This window comes from Trachypithecus francoisi, unplaced genomic scaffold (assembly GCF_009764315.1).
Source record: "Trachypithecus francoisi isolate TF-2019V2 unplaced genomic scaffold, Tfra_2.0 Lachesis_group0, whole genome shotgun sequence".
In the NCBI taxonomy this organism is placed as follows: domain Eukaryota; kingdom Metazoa; phylum Chordata; class Mammalia; order Primates; family Cercopithecidae; genus Trachypithecus; species Trachypithecus francoisi.
This window is the reverse complement of record NW_022681453.1, coordinates 41473596-41486621: the sequence shown is the minus strand read 5'-3', so window position 1 is coordinate 41486621 and position 13026 is coordinate 41473596. Positions and strand designations below refer to the sequence as shown.

Sequence of the window (13026 nt, the reverse complement as noted above, 5' to 3'; positions counted from 1 at the left end):
TTAATACCAATCCCAATCTGCCATCAACAGGGACTGATCTATCCCTTCACCCCTACATGTGCCAGACCTGGGCCCTTTTATTCATTCTACCAACTCAGCCCTAACATCAAGGTCAACAGCAGTTAGCAAGTCCTGAAGAAATATGCGACAATCCTTGACTAACAAAATTACTTTGTTCCTGCCAGCAGGTGTGCTTAAATAGTAAAACAAAATTCATTTGGAAAACCAGACTTATAGATATTAAATGGAAAATAAGACATCATGGTCGGGTACGGTGGCTCACACCTGTAATTCCAGTATTTTGGGAGGCCGAGGGAGGCGGATCACAAGGTCAGGAGATCGAGATCATCTCGGCTAACACAGTGAAACCCCGTTTCTACTAAAAATACAGAAAAATTAGCCGGGTGTGGCGGGCTGCGCCTGTAGTCCCAGCTGCTGGGAAGGCTGAGGCAGGAGAATGGAGTGAACCTGCCAGGCAGAGCTTGCAGTGAGCCAGGATCGTGTCACTGCACTCCAGCCTGGGTGACAGAGCAAGACTCCGTCTCAACAGAAAAAAATAAAAAAATAAAAAAAATAAGACATCATAAACACTTAATTGCATCTTAATTGCAGAGATTTCAGTGATGCTACAACAGAACCTAGAGATCACAATGTAGGTTTAGGGCTCACCAAGGAAGGGCCTCAGGACAAAGTTGGAACTTTAAGCTGAACCTTACAGAAAAAGGAATTGGAAATATATTGACTAAAGTAAAGCAAGGAGCAGGTGTTTAATATAGACAATAAATGAGCTTCTCAAACTGCACTATGGACATCTTGAGCCAAAGGGTTTTAGCTTGCGATGAGCTGCTGTCTGTGTGCACTGTAGGGTATTTGCATCCCTGACCTCTATCCAGTAGCAATCCTCACTCCAAGTGGTAAAAAAAAATGTCTCTAAGCCATTGCCAAATGACCCATGGGAGGGAAGTGGTCCCTGGTGGAGCACACTACAACACACAATCCCTTTTGTTAACATCTTATTGCTTACTGCTTACCTTAAAATAAAAGGCTGGGGAAATCAGAACTGCCAAGATCAAAGTCACAAAATTTGAGGAATAAAATTTGTGGCACGTGTATATACATCTTTTTAAAGAAACAGAGACAAATCTAAATAATCTAAACCTAATATACAGATGATTCATTTAAAAAATAAATACTCATTAGCATTAAAATCTATCTCATGACTCACTTTCAGTTGTACAGGATGACGGGCTATGAAGATCTAATCTAGAATTTTTTTCTTGGGTATAGTCACCTGTGTATTAAGTGGAGGGGGAAAAAAATCCCCCTTTCATCCAACCCAAAGACCAATTCATGTGATATACAGCAAAGAAGACAATAATCATTCCATTTTTAAATTTAGGGAGACTGAAAGGCATATGTAAGCGATTAAACCTTAAAACCTGTTACTGAAATACAAAAATGAATTGGCACAGCCACAAGTGGTGAGAGATTACTGTATATTTTAATACAAAGGTTTTATCCTGAAGAATCTTGAGTTTGAAAGTAAAACAAAAGTATCTTAACAATGTCTGCTATGTTGGCTTTTAATATTTTGGTATTCATTTATTTTGTGTAATTTTATATACAGATTACTTTCACTGCTATTTTACAGTACACCCCAGAGTTATGTACTACTTTAAAATTACCAATCAAGTAAGTTATAATTATCTGGAATGCATTTTCTCTGTATCTCATACTTTCAAAAAAAGAAAAAAACCATTAAAAGCAAAGTACCCATCAAAAGTACAATTTGTACTTTGGTTTAAGGACTGAATACATGGAAAATGAACATGTCAACAATATTAAATGAATTAACCCTTCCTGGGAATCTCCATCTACATATGACAAAACTAAAAAGATAAACTGGAAATTTGTACTGATACATAATTATACATATTTATGGGATACATATGATACTTTTGATACATGTATGCAATGTGTATTGGTCAAATCGGTATTTGGGGTATCTATTTCAAACATTTATCATTTGTGTTGGGAACATTTCAAATCTCTAGCTATTTTGAAATATACAATAAATTATTAACTATAGTCATCCTACTGTGCTATCAAATATTAAAACTTACTCTTTTTGTCTGACTGTACTTTTGTACCTATTAACCAACTTCTATTCATCCCTGGCCCCCCACCCTTCTCAGCCTCTGATAACCCTCATTCTACTCTCTACCTCCGTTAAGTTCATCTTTTTTAGCTCCAACATAATGCATGAGAGCATGTGATATTTGTCTTTCTGTGCCTGGCTTATTTCACTTAATCTAATGATCTCCAGTTCCATTCACATTGGTGCAAAGGACGCGACTTCATTCTTTTTATATCTGAACTGGATTGTATTCCATGGTGTGTGTGTATGTGTATGTGTATATGTATATATATGCGTATTACAGATGTATATATGTGTACATATATATATATATATATATATATATACACCCCACATTTTCTTTATCCATGCATCCATTTATGGATACTTAGGTTGATTCTCCATCTTGACTACTGTAAACAGTGCTGCAATAAATATGCAAGTATCGGCCAGGTAGAGCCAGCACTTTGGGAGGCCGAGGCGGGTGGATCAGGAGTTCAAGACCAGCCTGGCCAACATGGAGAAACCCCGTCTCTACTAAAAACACAAAAATTAGTCAGGCGTGGTGGTGTGTGCCTGTAGTCCCAGCTATTTGGGGAGGCTGAGGCAGGAGAATCACTTGAACTCGGGAGGCAGAGGTTGCAGTGAGCCGAGATTGCACCAGTGCACTCCAGCCTGGGCAATAAGCAAGACTCCATCTCAAAAATGGGAAAAAAAGAAAGTGCAGGTATCTCCTTGACATACTGATTTCCTTTCTTGTGGACATTTATCCAGCAGTGGGGATGGCTAGGTCAGACGGCAGATCTATTTTTAGGTTTCTGAGGAACCTCTACACTATTTTGCATAGTGGCTGTACCAATCCACATTTCCACTAGCAATGTACCAGTGTTTCCCTTTTTCTGCACCCTTGCCAGAATCTGCTATTTCTCTTTCTTTTTTAGACATGGTCTTACTCTGTCACCCAGGCTGGAGTGCAGTGGTGCAATCTCACCTCACTGCAACCTCTGCCTCCTGGGCTCAAGTGATGCTCCCACCTCAGCTTCCCAAACAGCTGGAACTACAGGTGTGTGCCACCATGCCTGGCTTGTCTTTTTGTTAACAGTCATTTAACTGGGGTGTATAACATCTCACTGTGGCTGTGATTTACATTTTCCTGATGATTAGCAAGGTTGAACATATTTCATATACCTGTATGTCTTCTGAAAAATGTTCTGATAACTTGCCCATTTTAACTGGATTATTTGGTGTTTTTTGCTTTTGAGTTGAGTTCCCTACATATTCTAGTTATTAATCCCTTGTCAGAAAGATAGTTTGCAAATATTTTCTCCCATTCCATTTTCTTCACTCTGCTGACTTTCCCCTTGTTGTGCCGAAGCTTTTTAGCTTGATGTAATCCCATTAGTCTATTTTTGCTTTCGTTGTCTGTGCTTTTGACGTCTCACTCATTGGTTTGCCCAGACCAATGATCTGAATTGTTGGAAATGTTTTTTTAAGAACAAAACTAGGTCCAGGCACATTGGTCAATGCCTATAACCCCAACACTTTGGAAGGCTGAGGCAGGAAGACTGCTTGAGCCCAGGAGTTTGAGACCAGCCTGGGCAACATAGCAAGATCCCATCTCTACAAAAAAATTTAAAAATTAGCCAGGCATGGTGGCATGTAGCTGTAATCCTAGCTACCCGGGAGGCTGAGGTAGGAGGATTGCTTGAACCCAGAAGTTCAAGGCTGCGGTGAGCTATGACTGTGCCACTGCATTGCAGCCTGGGCGAAAGAGGAACAGTCTCTAAAAAACAAAACAAAACTGCAGCTTGCTGTAGTCTCATCCCTCCAAAAGAAGTTATTCAAAAAGCACTACTCATAGTTATCAAACGGAGCTAGGATTCTTGAAGACTAAGAAATTGCAGGAAAATAGGGGTCCACTAACTGGCAGGAATGTCCACACCCTGAGTAATAACAGTCAGCAAGTTTTCTGAGTTACCTGGAAAATTCTACACAAGAAAACTATAGATGTGGAGGGAAGAGGAGTAAAAACAAAACTACTGATTTAATGATGGCACTATTTAACATTCTTTTTAAAAGGTGCATTGTTCAAAGACATTTATAAAAAGGAAGAAGTGATCAGAAAATTGTAAGAGTAGTACAAGAGGTCCAAAGTCTAAATGACCAGTTTAAAAAGAAAAAAATACACACAAAGTGGAGAAGAAACCAATAATTATTTTAAATCAAAAACATTTTTAAAAATTGAAAATAACAAGCATTGACGAGGATATGGAGAAACTGGGACCACTGGGCACTGCTGATAGGAACGTAAAATGGTGCGGCCATAGTGGAAAACAGTTCCTCGAAAAGTTCAACACAGAACTACACCGTATGATTCAGCAATTCTACTTCTAGGTTTATACCCAAAAGAAGTGAAAGCAGAGACTTAGACACTCGCACACCAACACTCACGGCAGTGTTATTCACAATGGCTAAAAGGTAAAAACAACCCTGAACCCTGAAAGCATTATGTAAAGTAAAATAAGCCAGACACAAAATATTTTATAATGTCACTTAAGTGAGGTACCTAAAATCCATCAAACTCAAAGACACAAAAGCTAGACAGGGATTGGGAGGAAGGAAGAATGGTCATTATTGTTTAATGGGTACAGAATTTATATTTGGGACAATAAAATGGTTCTGGAAATGAGTAGTGATTTCCAGCTCTACAACATTGTGAATGTACTTAATGCCACCGAACTGTACATTTAGCAATGGTTAAAAAGTGGTAAATTTCATTTTATGCATGTTTTGCCTAAACCAACCAATCCATAAATAATTTCCAGAATTAAAAAATACTAGTTTTCAAATTAAGAGAACTCACAAGAGTTGCTGAAGAGTGACCAACACAAGAGTTGACAAAGAGACTCACAGCAAAGCACACTGTAGTAAAACTGTGTAATTCTGGAATCAAAGAGAAGATTCTACAAAACTCCAGGGACATAAACCAGGTCACATACAAAGAGGGCTCCAGTTTTATCAACAGGTGTCAAAGAAAGCAATGAAAAAATTCCTTCAAAATTCAGAGAGACAGTAATTCTCAACCTAGAATAACCAGACTATCAAATAAGTAGGTAGAATAAACACATTTTCAGACACTGAAAGTACAAAAAACAAACAAAAAACAACAAAAAAAAGTGTTATTGTGCCTTCTCTCATTCCACCAAAACAATGATGTACACCAAGAAAGAGCATGACATCGTATCTAGAAAACTGAGACTCCAACACAAAAAGTTAATTACAGGATGATAAAAACGGGTCTCCCATCATAAGATGGTAGGATTTCCATCTTCATCATAACATGGTGGATTAAGGCAGGTCTAGCGAGCAACCAGTCCAGAATGGAGCAGTTAAGAAGGCTCTACAAGAGATTTTTTTTAAACATGTAATTGATATATAAACAACTAAAATCTGAGTTGAATTAGTCATAAGGATACAGAAAATTAAATGAAAAAATAGCATTAACAGAGACAATGTACATATTGAATGCTAATGTGACCAAAATTTCAATGTAATTATATTGGAAAACATGAGCAGTTAAAGTGGGAAGCTTATGTGTCTATGCTTGGAGAAGGAGCACGTAAAAGAAACTAAGTCTTAACTTTCATTGGTAAGAAATCAGACATTTCTTACTGTCTGAAGTAAGTAAGGAAAAAGGGAAAAAGTAGACTGTAAAATTAAGGAAAAAAATAACTAGTAAAAAGACTGCACCTTAGAAATAGGAAGGTAGGCCAGGCGCGGTGGCTCATGCCTGTATCCCAGCACTTTGGGAGGCCAAGATGGGCAGATCACAAGGTCAAGAAATCAAGACCATCTTGGCCAAAATGGTAAAACCCCACCTCTACTAAAAATACAAAAATTAGCTGGGCATGGTGGTGTGTGCCTGTAATCCCAGCTACTCGGGAGGCTGAGGCAGGAGAATCGCTTGAACCAGGGAGTTGGAGGTTGCAATGAGTCGAGATCGTGCTACTGCACCCCAGCCTGGCAGTAGAGCAAGACTCTGCCTCAAAAAAGAAAAGAAACCAAAAGAAAAGAGAAAAGAGAAGAAAAGAGGAAGGTAAACACCAAAAGCAACAACTAAATGATTTTAAAGCAGTTTTACTTGCAGCTCAAAAAATAAAAAACAAAAAAAATTTAAAGTGGTTGTCTCTCAGGAGTAAGAGATAAAAGAAAGTACACCGAGACTTTTTTGCGACCTTTGTCATATTAATGAATTCACTAAAGCGTGTGCATATAACTTTAATAAAAGTAAAAACTAAATAATAAAAAAAATCAATTTAAAAAGAGTCAGGTGGAGGTCTGGAGTCTGGAAGCCTCACCAGGTATGGTATTTCAACCACTTTCTCATTTGTAGGGCCTAACGCAGATAACCCTAGCCTCTCTTGTTTCCCCCATCTGTGAAACGGGGATAATAGTATTTACTTTTGTTGCTGTAAGGATTAACATTAGTGTAAGCAAAGTGCTTAGTAAAGTGGCTGACACCTAGTAAGCACCCAATGGTTGTTTTTCCTCAAGAAACTCAAGATGGGAAGAACATCTGAGTAATACAGTAGATATATGCAGACAGCTTTGGGGATGAGGGTAGTGTCCTGAGACGGCATTAGTAAGGAAGACTGGAACAGTGAGAAAGACCTGTGTTAGACCATAATAAGATGCTTGGGCTTATGTTGGCATTCTCTCTGGCCTAGAAATACTTCTAAAGGCACTTTATCCTCTTTAATCAGAGAGGACAAAATCTCTACCCAACGTTGCTTCTCCACCCATTCACAAAACTGCTTGTTTTTAAAAATAAATGAAATAATTCTTTCTTTCATTTTTCCTGTCTTTTTTGAGACACAGTTTCACTCTGTTGCCCAGGATGGAGTGCCATGGCACAATCTCAGCTCACTACAGTCTCCACCTCCCAGTTCAAGTGATTCTCCTGCCTCAGCCTCCCAAGTAGCTGGGATTACAGGTGCGTGCCACCATGTCCAGCTAATTTTGTTGTATTATTAGCAGAGACCATGTTGGCCAGGGTGGTCTCGAACTCCTGGCCTCAGGTGATCCACCCGTCTTGGCCTCCCAAAGTGCTGGGATTACAGGCGTGAATCACCGTACTCAGCCATAAAAATAAATGAAACATTTCAACTAACAGAAAAGTACAGAGAAGAGTTATATCACTTAGCTTTGTCAAACCTTAGCTAGCTACATTTTTATAGTTCTTGATGAGCTAAAAGACATTTACATATGTTAGACTTACTTCAAAAATTCTTTGACTCCACCAGGATTTCCTACCCATTGATTCTATTACCTTTTTACTGTCCCTCACCCCTCTGGCAACCTCTCTCCCTTCATTACCCAGCTTCAATTGTAGTAATTATAATCAGGCCCGGTGCTGTGGCTCACACATGTAACCCCAGCATTTCAGGTAGATCACCTGAGGTCAGGAGTTCGAGACCAGCCTGCCCAACACGGTGAAACCCCATCTCTACTAAAAATACAAAAATGTGCCAGGTATGGTGGCGTGTGCTTGTAATCCCAGCTACTCAGGAGGCTGAGGAAGGATAACTGCTTGAACCCGGGAGGCGGAGGTTGCAGTGAGCCGAGATCACGCCATTGCACTCCAGCCTGGGCAACAGAGTGAGACTCCGTCCCAAAAAAACAAAAAACAAAAACAAAAAAAAAAGAAAAAGAAATTATAATCACTCCCTCAGATACAGCTGGTTCTCTAGCCCTTCTCTGGCTTCACTGTAAAAAAAAAAAAAAAAAAAAAAAAAAATCAATGCAATCCCCACCAAATCTGGGCCTACACAAACATAGGGAAGAAAGCAAAGACAAAGAAAAATCCACAACCATGGCTGGCTGATCTTGAGTACACTATAAATGCTACCAGACATTATATCCAGTCTATTTCATTCTCTGACTCTCCCAGTAACTATTTCATATCTTCTCAGCTCAACCCTACATTGAGTTTTCCCTCCCTCACACTCAATGACCTTGCTTCCTGTTGCACTTATAAAACTGAAATAAGGAATTTCCAGAGTCCCACCAGTTACCTACTGTCATGTACATGTACACACCCTGAATTCCCACCTGTTATCATAGATGGAGTTATCCATACTCTAGTCTATTTATATACTAGATTTGCCATTTGATCACCTACTCAAGAGCACCACTTGAGCAACTCTCTCCTAGAAGTAAGCTTCTAGCTTACTTTACCTCAAATATATTTTCAGCACAGCCATTCATCGGACAATTCTTTTAACACTTAAGTCTGATAGTGTCACACCTCTGCTCAAAACTCTGTAATCCTAGCCAGGTGCAGTGGCTCACGCATGTAATCCCAACACTTTGGGAGGACAGTGTGGGAGGATTGTTTGTATCTAGGAGTTCAAGACCAGCCTGGGCAACAAGATCCTGTCTCTACAAAAAAATTAAAAATTTGCCAGGCATGGTGGCGCAAGCCTGTAGTCTCAGCTACTTGGGAGACTGAGGGAGGAACACTGCTTAAGCCCAGGAGTTCGAGGCTGCAGTGAGCCATGATCACATCACTGCACTCAGCCTGCATGACAGAGTGAGACTCTGTCTCAAAAAACAAACAAACAACAACAACAAAAAAACTGCAACAGCTCTGGATTTCAAAGCCCAAAGCCTTTACAGTGCTCCACATTGCCCTACATTGTATTTCCCCCATTTCCTTTACCTCCTCCTCTCCTTGATCAGTCTGCTTTAGCCACAGTGGCCTCCTTGTTAGTCTGTGAAAGGGCTAGACACACTAGTCCTACTTAAGGCTTTTGCAATGAAAGATTCTTCTACCTTGGCCAGGCGCAGTGGCTCACGTCTGTAATCCTAGCACTTTGGGAGGCCGAGGCGGGTGGATCACAAGGTCGGGAGATTGAAACCATCCTGGCCAACATAGTGAAACTCTGTCTCTACTAAAAATACACAAATTAGCTGGGCGTGGTGGCGCGCATCTGTACTCCCAGCTACTCAGGAGGCTGAGGCAGGGGAATTGCTTGAAACCAGGAGGCACAGATTGCAGTGAGCCAAGACTGCACCTCTGCAACTCAAGCCTGGTGAGACAATGAGGCTCCATCTCAAAAAAAAAAAAAAAAAAAAAAGTCTTCTACCTGGATTTATCTTCTATATACTGCATGGCTGACTCCCTTACTTCTTGGGCCTCGATCAAATGTCACCTTCTAAATGAGACCTCCTCTGACCATCTTATTTAAAATTCCAACTACCTAGCCAGGCATGGTGGCTCACACCTGTAATCCCAGGCTTTGGGAGGCTAGGTGGGAGGATCACTTGAACCCACAGTTTGCAATCAGCCTGGGAAACATAGTAAAACCCCGTCTCTCTCTCTCTTTTTTTTTTTTAAGACTAAGTCTTGCTCTGACAATCCGGCTGGAGTGTGGTGGCATGAGCTCAGCTCACTGCAACCTCTGCCTCCCGGGTTTTCAAGCTATTCTCCTGTCTCAGCTTCCTGAGTAGCTAGGACGACAGGCATGCGCCACCATGCCTGGCTAATTTTTGTATTTTTAATAGAGATGGGGGCTTCACCGTGTTGAGCAAGCTGGTCTCGAACTCCTGACCTCAGGTGATCCACCTGTGTCAGCCTCCCAAAGTGCTGGGATTACAGGTGTGACCCACTGTCACAGTGCCCAGCCCACCCCATCTCTTAAAAAAAAAAAAAAAAAAATCCAACTACCTATTCACACAAACACACAAAAAATTTAACATGGGAGTTTGAGGGGAGCGGCGGGGAGGCTTTCTGGTAAAGACCTCCCAGAAAGTCTACTAGACAAATTCTAAAACAGCTATAACATTCTCCACTCTTAACTCTCATTTCCCTTACTCTTTTTCTTATTTTTGCATTGCCATTACTATCCAGTAACATAATATATAATTTATTTAATCTGTCTGTCCACATATTTATTCTCTCTCTCTCACACACACTCACACACATATATAAAACAAATGCAAAGTCTGTCAAGTAGTAGGCACTCACTAATTATCTGGTGATTGAATAAATGAATATCCTGAAGCCCACTCTGTGGGAATAATGTTTACAAACCATCTACAGTAGAAAAAAGAAATCAGGTAGAAAAAATGCCACCTTCTAAGCAGATCTGGGAATTATGTGTAGAATTGTTCTGGCAATTAATAAGAGAATAGCCGGGAGGAGTGACTCACGCCTGTAATCCCAGCACTTTGGAAGGCCAAGGTGGGCGGATCATGAAGTCAGGAGATCGAGATCATCCTGGCCAGCATGGTGAAACCCTGTCTCTACTAAAATACAAAAAATAAGCCAGGCAACGGTGGCGCGCGCCTGTGGTCCCAGCTACTCAGGAGGCTGAGGCAGGGGAATAGCTTGAACCTGTGAGACAGAGGTTCAGTGAGCTGAGATCACGCCACTGCACACCAGCGTGGCAACAGAGCAAGACTCCGTCTCAAAAACAAACAAAAAAATAGGGGAACAGATTCATACTTAAACTGCAATGCATAATAAAAATAGCAAGCACATACATAACCACAAATGCCAGGTACTGTTCTATGCACTTCGGACATATTAACTCAATCTTCAGAAGCATATGTATGAATTAGGTGGTACTACTCTCCCCATGTTATTAACAATAAGCAACTTCGCAACAGGTTAAATAAGCTGCCCATAATTGCACAGTTAATAAGTAACAGGGTTAGGATTTCAACCCAGGCATTATGGCTTCAGAATCCATACTCTAAATACATCATGACATCTAGTTATAGGAATATTATAGTACAGGAGTGTCCAATGTTTTGGCTTCCCTGGGTCACACTGGAAGAGGAATTGTCTTGGGCTACACATAAAATACACTAACACTAATGACAGCTGATGTGCTATTTTTTTAAAAATCGCAGAAGTCTCATAATGTTTCAACAAAGTTAATGAATTTGTGTTGGGTAACATTCAAAGGTGCCCCAGGCTGCACGCAGCCTGCAGGTTGTATAAGCTTGGTATAGGCCAAAGAAAAGTTAATGCAAACACGCATCCCTAAGCTATTACGTGGTAAGAAAAGATACATAAAGAATTTAGTAGTCCTAAGGGAGTTCACAATCTAAACAAAAAACATTGGCACAGCAAATTTTATATATGATGACGGAAGTGGGCTGAGTCACATCTAATTCAGGGTCAATGGAGGTTTTCTAAAATGACCCCTAGCATGTATCTTTTAAAATGAGCACAAAGTTGCTGAGCACGGTGGCTCACGCCTGTAATCCCAGCACTTTGGGAGGCTGAGGCAGGCGGATCACGAGGTCGGGAGATCGACGCCATCCTGGTTAACACGGTGGAATCCCGTCTCTACTAAAAATACAAAAAAATTAACTGGGCGTGGTGGCGGGCGCCTGTAGTCTCAGCTACTCGGGAGGCTGAGGCAGAATGGCGTGAACCCGGGAGGCAGAATGGCGTGAACCCGGGAGGTAGAGCTCGCAGTAAGCCGAGATCGTGCCACTGCACTCCAGCCTGGGTGACAGAGTGAGACTCTGTCTCAATACATACATACATACATACATACATACATACAGCACAAAGTCAAGAGCAACACAGAAGACAAGAGAAAAAATGTGCACAAAGAAAAAGTAAGGTCTTTGTTCCAGCAAAGGGAATGAACAATATGTACAAAGTCACTGGGATGAGGGAGTATGAATTTATACCAGAGAACTGAGTAATTTAGGAGAAAAGAAAAACACAGGGAACAAATAGAAAATTACCAAATTAAGCAGAGTCACAATTACTTATTTATGCCTTAAATCTCATAAGAAACTTAAGTTTTAACTTGAACAAGGGAGAAGGTGCATAAAGATTTTACTCATGGGAATAACACACTTACATTGTACCATGACTACCATTAATAGCATGTATTAGACAAGACTAGAAAGGGCAAGCAAAATCAAGTTAGGAAAACCTACACAAAACCCAGGCAAGGTGAGGATGAACAGATATTATCTACAGATCCATAACCCAATGTTGTCTGTGAACCTTCATGTTCATTCCCACATAATGCTGCACCATTGCAAATTCTCATCTCCTCTAGCTTAAATATCATAATAGTCTCCTGAGTGATTTTCCTAATTCCTTTGAATTAGAGTCAATTTCTCCAGGGCAAAGCTCGGATTTATCTTTTCTCTGCTCAAAAGTCTTCGTTAATTTCTAATGTCTTTCTAAAGCCAAAATTCTATGCATTAGCAAGACCCTTTCTAATTTATCCTAATTCTTCCTCCACAGGTCTGAACTTTACTATTCCTTTGCTCACTGTTCCCTCTGCCCAGACTAAGTTGAAACACCTCCTTGCACCATGATGCACTGCTAAATATTCCTTGCCAGAAATAAACTTTTTAAGTTACTGCTCCCAAAGCACTTTGTTTATAACTTCCTTAAAGCAACTATTATATTCTTCCTCAGACCATAATCCCTAGTTCTATGTCTTTTTTTCCTTATAAGATCAGGTTCCATGATACTAGGCTAACAGAAGCTACCGCATCAAGAAATACAAGCATTTCAACAATTCAAAGATCTTAGTAAGAACAATGAACGTCTCGCAATAATAGAACAAAGGTCAGTGCTAAGTTTATCTGGACCTTTAAAGGTCAGAAGGTGATTCCCACTGACACAGTAAGTTGTCATTATAACCTTCACAACAGTTTAAAGACAGTAATTTTAACACATTTTACCAGTATGATGAATTACAGGTACTGTATACACATATATGCTGATTACAGCACACACTAATGAGTTAGCTCCCCAGCTCACGGTTCCCATTTTCTTTAAAAGGTACTGAATACATATGGATGGGCCTCCAGTAGCCAGCTGTGTTTCTCTCATCATCCCA

At 40.4% G+C, this 13026-nt stretch overlaps 1 protein-coding gene and 1 pseudogene across 4 annotated transcripts in view; both read right to left on the bottom strand.

Annotated features, from left to right (window-relative positions):
* The window catches only part of PPP4R2 (protein phosphatase 4 regulatory subunit 2), a 74321-nt gene that overhangs the window by 32072 nt on the left and 29223 nt on the right, over nucleotides 1-13026 (bottom strand). The gene's annotated exons all lie outside the window — the stretch shown is intronic.
* On the bottom strand, nucleotides 9921-9986 carry LOC117084663 (annotated as a pseudogene).